Raw genomic sequence first — 11,707 nt, 5'->3', positions numbered from 1 at the left:
GTCGATAAGCTATAAGAGTTAAACAGATTTTATTTTTTCCCAGAATTCAATAAATCGGGCTAATACGTCACGACCCACTCGAGAATTCAACCAAAAAAGTTACAAATACTTGATTTTCTCCGTTATTACAAGGACGTATATTAGATTAGTTATACGTCCTTGGTTATTAGATGGAATATAAATTTAAAACTTTGCAAATGTGTTTTTTATGTTAAGATGAACATAATTAGATGATAAGTAAAAAATCGCGGAATTTCCCTTTAATTCAAGTAATTCACAACAATTTTCAATACCGTTAGCGACTCACTATTTAATTGATATAAGCAACTTATATGATGAAGAAAGTAATTTGTTGTTAATAAGTCACGTCTCAGTCATTACAGCTGAACGGACGTGCTGGGCCAGCTCTCCTTTACCCGCTATCTTCGATGAGGGTTTACAGTTAGATATCAACGACTTACTACTTAAGATGACAGAAACCGATCCATGCCGTACAGATAGACGTAGTAGTTGGCGTACCCGCGTTAACATGCACTCCAAAACCATTGTATTATGGGGAGTGTAATGCCGATTAACGTCCGAGGGCTGTATCCTAGGCTGTTGGGTGATACGACCTTCATTTCACTGCCTCACGGCTTTGGTCCTGATAATGCTTCCTGTCATCTTTCGAACTACGTCCGAGATCATCTACCAGTACTCCATCATCGAGGCTAGCGGGCTGCCAAGCTGACCAAACTGGCCCTGAAAGAAGCCGTTAGTGAAGAATAAACAACAAAATAGTCAAAAACCAAAAACAACTCACCAAAACCAAGATGGCGGCCTCCATATTGCGACCTCCACTACTTGTTCCTGACCCATGGCTCCAGAATATTTAAAGCTCACCAAACGCCTTCGGGCACCGAGCCGACCGTGCGAGGGCTGAAAGGCCAGTCAAGGTCGTTAAACACCACCACATATATGTTGTTAATAATAGAACATTATTTTTATTTTCAGAATGAGGTTATCTTTTAAGACCTTTCAAATATTCAAAGGATGACCATTTTAATTTTTGGAAAACTGATATATTAATATAGACTATGATAGACAATATTTTATTGGCACAAACGCATTTACAATAAATGGAAATGACCGAATGGATAAACAATTTGCTATACATGGTAGTAAAATACAAACAATTATATATACATATGTGAATAAACGATTAAAGGTATAATGAAAATCTATTACAATAGATTACTTCTTGCATTTAAACAATTTGTTACGAAAGAGGAAGATAATTTTAGTGCCGTATAAGATGTATTTAATTTATTAAGTATAAGATTTATTTTATTTTTATCCCACAATGTGGTTATCCTTTTTCCTGTAATTTTGAATATTTTTAATACAAAAGTCTTTCTGATACTGGAGTAACCTCTGCAGTGTATATATATAGCAGCAGCATGTGCTGTTCATTTTCAATTTCGCCACTTTAACAGATTTCACAAATTCTTTGTACTCTGGGCATTTTTAAATATCTTCCTCTTTCAATGGCAAGGTTATGAGCACTAACTCTTAATTTACATAATGATGATCGATCTGAATCTATTTTTTAAAGCATCAACATAAGCCCGTTCACTCATTTTGTAAACACTCTAGAAAAATGTTAATTTTGGAGATGCTGAAACTATTTGCATGTTGTTCCTGAAAACCCTGGTCAATTAGTCTTTGTCTTATAGAACCAAACAGGGGTTTAATAGTAAGGTTATCTTTTGACAAATAGGATAAACCTAAGTTTTGAACAATAATATTTAACCTTTTAACCCATGGGTTGCTTTTTTTGTAGCATTATATATTTCTTCCTTCTGAAGTGATTAAATGGTCCCAGAATTTAATGCTACATAACATTATCCTATTTTTCAATGGCAGTCTTGCAAGTTCGGAACGATATGCATCATTCGAGGCCTTACAGTGTACTCCCAAGATTTCTTTAATAAATTTTATATGCAACTTTTCATAGGCATCACTGTCTTTAAATGTCGAAATAATTCACCAGATTTCGCTACAATAAAAGAGAATGGGGACTACTAAGGAAAAAAAAAGTTTTTCCAGAAGTTTACAAGGGTTATCTAATCCTATTATTTTCTTTATTTTAAAATATGCTTTCCTAGCTTTTTCCATAAGCGAAGTGATGGCGACACTAAAGCTGCCATTATATCTAATATTAATACCCAAGTAACAATACGTATTAACTGTCTCTAAGGATTTGCCATTATAATAAAATTCGTTCAGAAAAGACTTTCCGTTTGAATTAAAAACCATAACTTTTGATTTCTCTGTATTGACTTGCAATTTCAAAGAAGAACAATACTTACTTATTGTATTGAGACAATTTTGCAAACCCTCTTTGTTATGAGATAATAATGCAATATCATCGCCATACAAAAGTGCATTTAATGAAACATCACCAACTACAACTGGATCTGCATTGATATTTTCCAAGTCTTTAAGTATCTAGTTTATAAAAAAATTAAAGAGAAGAGGACTAAATACATCTCCTTGTTTAACACCACAGTTTGATTCAAATGATGGACCATTAGAAAATTTAATTCTATGTCCAATATCTAAGAGTAAAGGTAATCCAAATGATGCGGATAACTATCGTGGTATTTACACGGGTACTATATTAGGTTTTTATGGAACAAACAGTTAATTTCAAAAAGATGGGGGTAATGTGCTTTTTTCTGAGTCAGAAGGTTTTTTTTAGTTTTTCGACTTACATTGACTTTGACCTTTTCCCCATATCAGTATATGGTAGTTATCATTGTCCAACCTGATCTGACCCATATGACATGTCATAAATATTTCATATCTTTTGGATAGTTTGTGGTGTTTCGTAAATTATACCATAGCTTTTGTTGAAACCCCCGGCAATAACCTCACTCGACTTCGTCTCGTGAGGTTGACGAGGGGTTTCAGCAAAAACTATGGTATAATTCGTCTATTGAGGTTGCCGAGGGGTTTCAGCAAAAACTATGGTATAATTTACGAGACACCACAAAACTTTCCAAAAAATATGGAATAGCTATATTAAGCTATCGCATTTATTGCTGTTTAAAAATGTGTATTTCATATATTTTTGTTTTTGTTTACGCAATTTTAAAACCTTTTACCCTATATATGCATGTAGCAGTACAGTTGAGCCTATGGAACTACAATCTAAGTAGACATCTGATTCACCGAAAATCAACTTATATTTTCATGTATGAGTTAATGATAAAATGATTTTAACACATTTATACATTTTTTACAGTTTGTTCATTTAAAAATATAGGACAACGGAGTTGGTGTACTTGGGTTCGATTCCATCACTAGGCATTTATTTATATCAGCTAGTGCAAAGCGGACAGTTTAGCTTAGTGGCCCCACACTGACTCTGTTGTTCCTATGTTACTTAAAAAATTCAGTCGGCCTTGTCCAGTCTTGCCGTCTTTGTTTTTCGTTCCGAAAATCCTAAACAACAAAACCATGGTATAATTGTGAAAATTATACCATAGATAGCTATGGTATAAGTTTCGGTTATTGAGATTTATACTCATGTTACATTACCATAGATTACATTGTACAGCAATAGGTTATTAAAACCTTATCCACTTCGTGTCCGGCTCATATCCCTTTCATCGTAAAGCTCACGATAACCAAATTTAGTATGCAGTTGCATCATGGGCTTAGGGAGTGTCACATACAAAAGTAAGCTACTAATAACTCTGTACAGTAAGCTGTACCTTTTTTAAAGTCATGAGATGAGTCAATACTTATGTGTGTTGTTACTTATGTAACAACCGTGATTAAGGTAGCACAATACAGAGATTTTTCAACTCCATTCAGACAACTTTTAACGTCTGGAAGTAATTACTATGATGTGAAAATTTATAAATGAGAAACCGAAAAGAAATTAAAAAAAAGAATATTCTTTTAAGTGGTTAATAATTTTATTATGATAATGTTATTATCATATGATTGATTATAATTTACTAGTAATCAGATGTTAGATTGTGGTGCCGGTACACATCGGTTTTCGTGGGATCAAAAATGTTTGGTAGATTCTTATGCACCGACTAAAACTGTTTGGCTTACACAATTTGTCCTTGATTTTCCTAATGTATTACATTCTTTGAAAAGATCTTTAAACCCTTCTCTTGATTCATAAGTAATCACCGAATTCATTTGAGTATAAAATGTGTTGTAACATAAATTGGATTTTTTCTTTTGTTGTTTTGATAAAATAATTTGCTTAAAAAGTGTGTTGAGAGAAAATCATGGTATATTATCTGCAATTTGATGTTGTACCATACTTTGCTAATTAATTATGCAACTCAACTAGAATCCAAAGGAAAGAAGGCGGGGCTTTGCTATGGTACAATATATTCATTTTCATGTTATTCCATGCCTTAAGCTCGTCCCTTTTTTTTGAACGGTATCCGCCTCAACAGAAACTGAAAAATGTAAAAGATCAAAATCTTCATTTGTTTTTATTTTATAACAAAAAGAAATAAATCATGTGTACCACATCTTAAAAGAAACCTTTTTTTTCAAACTATATAGGATTATTAAGAGTTCCCTTAATTTTGGAAAAAATACTAAAGTTTCTTCTTTCAGTTCTGAAAAAAATGCAATACCACAATGTTGTACAATTTCCTTTGCGAAAATTCAATTAAATTTCGATTTAAAAATGGAGGTTGGGTAACTATAGAAAAGGAATACATTTTGGCTACAAAAATTTGTGAAAAAATAGTATTCTTTTTGCGATCGAATAGGGGTACACTATCTACACTCTCTGGATCCGCCACTGTTGAGTGGTTTATCATTAAAATTATGTTTTAATAAATAATCTAATAATCGCATTAATAAAATAACGGAAGAAAAGCATTTTGTACGAAAACTTTAAATGTATAAATATGTTTTTTTTCAATGAAATGAACAACCTGTAAAATATTGTTAATCTGTATGACACCTTAAAAACCAACAAGAAAACAACAATTCTAACCGTCATTAGAATAATTATTTAATCCTGGTCGCTGGAATCCGACATTTTAGTTTACTTTCTGATGACATACAATCTAATTAAAATTAAATCCTTTAATTGCTCCCGTTCTGATATGTCGCGCACCTTGATGAGCGACATATCAGAACGGGAGCACTTAAAGGATATAATTTTAAATAGATTGGATGAAAGGTGCGCGACGTATCAGCACGGAAGCATTTAAAGGATTTAAGTTTAATAATTAGATTGGTTGACATATTGAAATTATCTGCGCATACGATTATACATGGGCGCAAAACTAAAAAAAAAAACCGGAAAAATCCCACATTTTCTTTACTCTCTGCAAATTCTGGGGCTCTATTAATTTTAGTGTTTTTATATCCAAGTCGCATTTCTAACTTTACTTTACAAATTTCTAACTCATCTTCAAAGTTTTGTAACTAGAATTTACAATTATAAAAATCAAACTTCGGAAATGCACAACCAATGCACCAAAATTCAGATCTAGCGGGAAAATTATTTCACAATTGACCTTGCTCTAAGTCAGATATGGTATTTTCTGGTTAAAACCAGGATATGAGTATAACATGAACAGTAAGTCATTCTTGGGGATTTATTTGGGGAAGTCTACATTTATAATCATATACAAATTTTAATCTGTACGCATCTTAGAAAAATATTTCAAAATTATGAAAAAAAACCAAAATGAGTTCGCAGTTACAATCTCCCCCCCCCCCCCCCCCCCCCCCGCAACACACACAAAAAATGATAAAATAAAATGATATTTGTGACCGTAAATTTCCACCTGAAACTGTAGAGTTTCATAAGCATTTGATGTATTTGCATTTCTAAATTCACAATTCTATCTTTTTGAGGCTGAGTGTAGATTCGCATGGCGGGCTATGCATGTAAAATCGGTGACGTTTAGTCTGTTCCCAACTGTGTTTTTTTACTTTGATTTGTCTTCTTAATCGATTTGTGAGATAGTCTCGATCACCCAGACGCATTATGAATATAGCGTCTGGATTTTTGTGTCTTTGGATTTCGTTCATAGATGGCGTTTTAAAATTAGGTAATGACCTTGACTACATGTTCCCGGAAGGAAAAACTTCAGGAATATGGACGATAACATGCGGCAGTGGTTGACCAGAGTTGATCAGAGTTGTGAGGTTCAGTGTAAAATGAAACGTTTAAACAGCATGGAAACTAGACAATTAACTTATCAAGGTTCATGTTTACGAATGTCTATTTTAATAGGATAGGGAAAAGGTAGTTTTTTAACACATAACTCAGAAAAGGGGGGGGGGTGCAAACTTATCCTTGGTTGTTACAACCTACTGTTTTTGTACACCTTTATGCAACCAAGGATTAGTTTGCAAAATCATAACAACCAGAGGCGGATTTAGGGGGGGGGGGGGCCCTGGCCTCCCCTTTTTGAGAAAAAAATTTGGTTGCTTATATAGGGAATCATTGAAGCGTGACTGGAGCGGGCCCCCTCTTAGGTCAGTCATTGGGCCCCCACTTTGAAAATTTCTGGATCCGCCACTGACAACTAGTATCATAAAAATAAAATATTTGACAGTTTGTATTAGGTTTGTAGTTATTTTACCTCATGCATCGATCAATGAAATCTGAGACAACACAGTAAATTATCTCAGCTGAAATCTCAATATAAAAAAAACCCAAAACTACCAAAACATTTGACTCTTGAGTTATACTGCAAATCACAAGGATATTTAATATGACTAATCTGCAGTAAGCACCAAGAATTGTAGTCCAAATAATTATGACGTCTTGAAAGGCTATTATAATTTTTTTCTTTGACGCCTTACATCGATCGACGATGTAAGGCGTCAAAGAAAAAAATTATAATAGCCTTTCAAGACGTCATAATTATTTGGACTACAAGAATTGATGCTTAAAGGGAAGTCCCTTCTTGTACTTTATGAGATGAGTCAAACTCCTAAATTATTTAAAATATATTTTAAAAGCATATTTTTAAGATTATAGATTCTGTGTCCAACCAGCAAAGATCATCAAGGGACGGTGCAAGAGAATATGAAATTCTTCTTACAATAAGACAATTTATCCTCATGCTATATATATGGATTATGCCATTTAGAATTTAGAATGCACTTAATGAAACTAACAATTAAACAAATACAGATTTACCGTTGTAACAATTGTTGATTGCCATAACAGGCTGATTAGTATTGAGAATGAAATAAATAATATGACCAACAGAATACAGTATATTATAACTATCTATAATCTATGTACATTGTAATCTATGCATAAAGTATCTGCATTGAGTTGCATCTGAAATAGTAAAATACTGACATATTATATCTTTTCCAGGTCAGTTATCTGTATTGAATGGCTGGAGAATACAAACCTAGTACAAATGTATATAGGGGAATGAAGAGGCCTCACATATAACTGACTGTCATTGGGTAATTTTATTATTAATAAAAAATTGAGAATGGAAATGGGGAATGTGTCAAAGAGACAACAACCTGACCAAAGAGCAGAAAACAGCCAAAGACCACCAATGGATCTACAAAACACTGAGAAAATCACGCACACAGAGGCATGCTTCAGCTGCCACCTTAACAAAAATGTGTACTACTCCTGGTAACATGGGGTCAAGGTGATAATGAATGTTATACTAGACTCCGAAATATATAAATGAACTAAAATTAAATATCATACAAGACTAACAAAGGCCAGAGGCTCCTGACTTGGGACATGCGAAAAAAATGTGTAGGGGTTAAACATGTTTTGCAAGATCTCAACCTATCCAGCTAGCCATTGTAGAAAAACAAAAACAATAGGCACATTAAATCTCAGTTTAAAGAAGTCATATTTAGTCCTATGTCAGAATAGGAAACAAACCAAACTAAGCAAAATGACGATGAAAAAATTTACAAAGGACTACTAGCAGTTACTGACATGTTCCTCGGACATATGTGAACTTAACTTTAAATGTCATACACTATATGCATGATATGTTTTATCACTTTTTGACTTCTTTTTTTTTAGCATATGAAATATATCTTGAATATATTGTACCAATGGTTTTTTTAAGAATATTTTTTTGGCACCCTAATACCGGTACGACATGAATTACCAATAAGAAAAATAATTTCTTTGGTTTTATTCCGATACAGATACATGAAGTCAGACTAAATGTTTTTGAACCTTGCATATCTACTTGAACTTGTTTCTTAGTTTTGCAAAATTACTTTATTCAGTAAAATTTCTAAACAAATGTATAGTTTTGTAGACATTGGCCTCACACAAATTGCATTTTATTAAACTTGAGCTAATTATATTTCAGCAAAAGGCTTTGCAGCCATACAAAACATGTATTTCATCTTGGAAGAAAAAGAACAACAGTCCTGATGATGGTGACAGGTCAAATTAATCTACCAGGTAACACATACACAACATATTGTTTTAAGGCTTTTCCATTTAAACATACATGCATGCATATTGGGACCAGGGAAGACACTTAGAGATCCAAAGTTATAATGTGGGGTGGGGTTAATTGCAATGAAAATGTTAGTGAAATTCTCAATTGGCTTCTATCAGTTGATTATTGATTAAGTATAAATTTAACTTTATTAGCTATAGTTGAAAAATCTACTTTTTTCATCTGTTATATTTATCCTTCCATGGATGGGCACTTGTTGTTTAACTTACATACATTATCGTTATGTTAGTTTAGTAAAATATAATATGGATTAAACCCAGATTTTAGTTAAATATAGCCTCCTTTTGTTGTGCTTGATATCCTGAATTTTTTTTATATTAAGATAAGTAAGTTAACACTTATAGATATTCTCCATCAAATATAATATTTTTTTACAACCAGTATATATTTTAAATGGAACGTCAGAAAGCGAGAGTAAAAAAAAAACAATTCACAAAAACAGAAAAATTGAAACAAATGCATGACATAGATGTGTTGAAAAACAAAAGGAATGTTTCTCTGTTTAAGAGTTATTGTATGGACTACAAACACAATACAACCCTCTTAAAACCCAGGTTATATCAGGTGTTAAAAGTGAACATACACTGCTTGTATATGATTTATAGTTCATAACAGTCTCATTCTGTACCTCTGTCAAATTAGCCATACTTGGTATAGAATAAAGATTATTTGTACACAATGATTTTCAATGTAAAGTTTCACATAGGAAAATAACTTTGTATAATTTTCATATGTCTGTTTCCTGTAAACTAGTAACGATTACCAGCATAGTTGTATAGTTCTGAGCATTTTGTCAAACATATAAACTTGTAATAATATTCCCTGAACATTTTGGTACAGGATTGTGGGTAAAACTCTTAAAATATAAATATTTCTGTAACAATTGTACATGTAATAACAATTAGCCACTTCATGATATCCATTACCAAAAATGTTTTATAGTCTGATTATAACCACAGAATTTACTTTGCTTTTCAGATACTAGTGAAGAAATAAAGAAACAAGAGTAGACACCATTTGACCAACTGTGCTTACAATACTTGTGCAATAGTTGTAATTGATGTCCATACTACATTGTAGTGTCATACATGTATGATAATACATTACAGCATTATCATCTTGGTCGTCAATGCCTCTCATTTCTTAATAAATTGCATTTGTTATTTTGGTTGTATGATTTTCTAAAAAGACTTTTTTGTTATTAATGGAGTAGAATGTTGAAAAAACAAATGACAAAGACAATTGCTGAATGAAGTACAAGTATTTTTTTTAAAGTTTAAATAGACAATTGGTATGGTGTTTGAGTGATTTTAAATAGATATTTCTTATTTGTTTCCAGTACATTAATAAGCACTTTATCACACAATCAGTGGCAGATCCAGAAATTTTCATAAGTTGGGGCCCACTGACTGCCTAAGAGGGGGTCCGGCCCACTCCAGTCATGCTTCAGTGATTCCCTATATAATCAACCAAATTTCTTTCCAAAAAAGAGGAAGCCAGGGGCCCCTGGCCCCCTCTAAATCAGCCTCTGACAATACCATGAAAATAAATTAGCTGTAGCTATTTGTTGTATTTCGTTTTACATTGTTTATTTCTGACATAAAACCCGCTTAAAAAAATACAATTTGAAACTAGAAACACTTATCCTAAAAATTGCATTTTAATATTAAAACCAAAGAGAATGAAGAAAGAACACTATCGAGTGTACCTTAATATGATTCCGAAAAGTAATCATTACATTGAATGCTTATAATTATAATGAGATATGGTATGATTGCCACTGAGATTTATATCCACCAGAGTTCAAATATTGTGCATTCAATTTGTAGGTCACCTTTCAACCTTCAACAATGAGCAAAATCCATAGCCTATAGTAAGCTTTAAAATGCTCTAACATGGCAAAAAACATTGTTAATCTAACTGATATTTCTAAATTACTGAATGTTCAATTGTTATGATGGAGAAAATAAGTGGCATTACAGTTTATCATGTTTATGTCATGGACACAAAGACCATCTAGGAGTTTTGCAAATGCCTACTTTGGACAGTCAAACGACAAGTAGGAATAAAAAAATCTACTTTAATGTTGAATATATTAAATTGATAAAAGATATGGGGAATGTGTCAAAGAGACAATTAAGTAGAAGAAAACAGCCAAAGGACACCAATGCTTCTTATCACAGCAAAGAAAATCAAGCTCCCTCAGGCAGGCTTTAGCTGAACTCTAAAACAAAATGTGTACTAGTTCAGTGAAAATAGATGTCATACAAAACTTCAAAACATAAATGAACTAAGATTGAAAGTCCTACAAGGCTATTTAACATGCATAAAAATAAGAAGATGAGTATAAAAAAGATGTGATATAATTTCCAATGAAAAACTATAGGTTACTGTACAGCCTTCAACAATGAGCAAAACCCATACAACGTAATACAAATATACAGTTGTATAAAGATGAAGGAAAAACAAACGACAACCACTGAATTAGAGGCTGTTGCCTTGGGACAGGCACATATATACATACATACAGAATGTGGTTGGGTTAAACATGTTAGCGGTATCCCAACCCTCCCCTAACCTAGGACAGTGGTGTAACAGTACAACATAAGAACGAACTATAAAAACATCAGTTGAAAAAGGCTAGTCATCAGATGGATACAATTAGAAATACTACATAGAGGGGACGTGGCCGGGGTACTTGTATATCCCAACAACAAAGGTACATTTGAGTATGATTGCCAATGAGACAACTCAATCAAAGTTCAAATCAAGTGGATGTTATCAATTATAGGCAACTGTACAGTCTTCAACAATGAGTAAAACCCATATATAGTCTGCTGTTAAAGGCCCAGACATAAATTATATGAACAATTCAATGAGAAACTGACGGCCTAATTTATTACAAAACAAAAATATCGAAAATTAAAAATTACATGCATGAACCAACAACAACCACTGAACTAAAGCTTAAGGCATAACACTGTACAAGGGTTAAATAATACTATTAATTTGAAAGCATGCCTTTTATGGCTTTATTTGTAAATACCCAGCTATCTATCTAATTGCCAACTGCAGAAATTGTAATATTTCATAAAAGGCTATCAGGAACTATGATACTGAAAATATATGGTTTTTGGTAGGGTTTGTGTTGCTTTCTTTAGTTTTTGTTGTTGCGTTGTGTCCTTCTTTAT

Source organism: Mytilus edulis, chromosome 3 (assembly GCF_963676685.1).
Source record: "Mytilus edulis chromosome 3, xbMytEdul2.2, whole genome shotgun sequence".
NCBI classification, from domain to species: Eukaryota; Metazoa; Mollusca; class Bivalvia; order Mytilida; family Mytilidae; genus Mytilus; species Mytilus edulis.
This window is presented reverse-complemented; position numbering follows the sequence as displayed.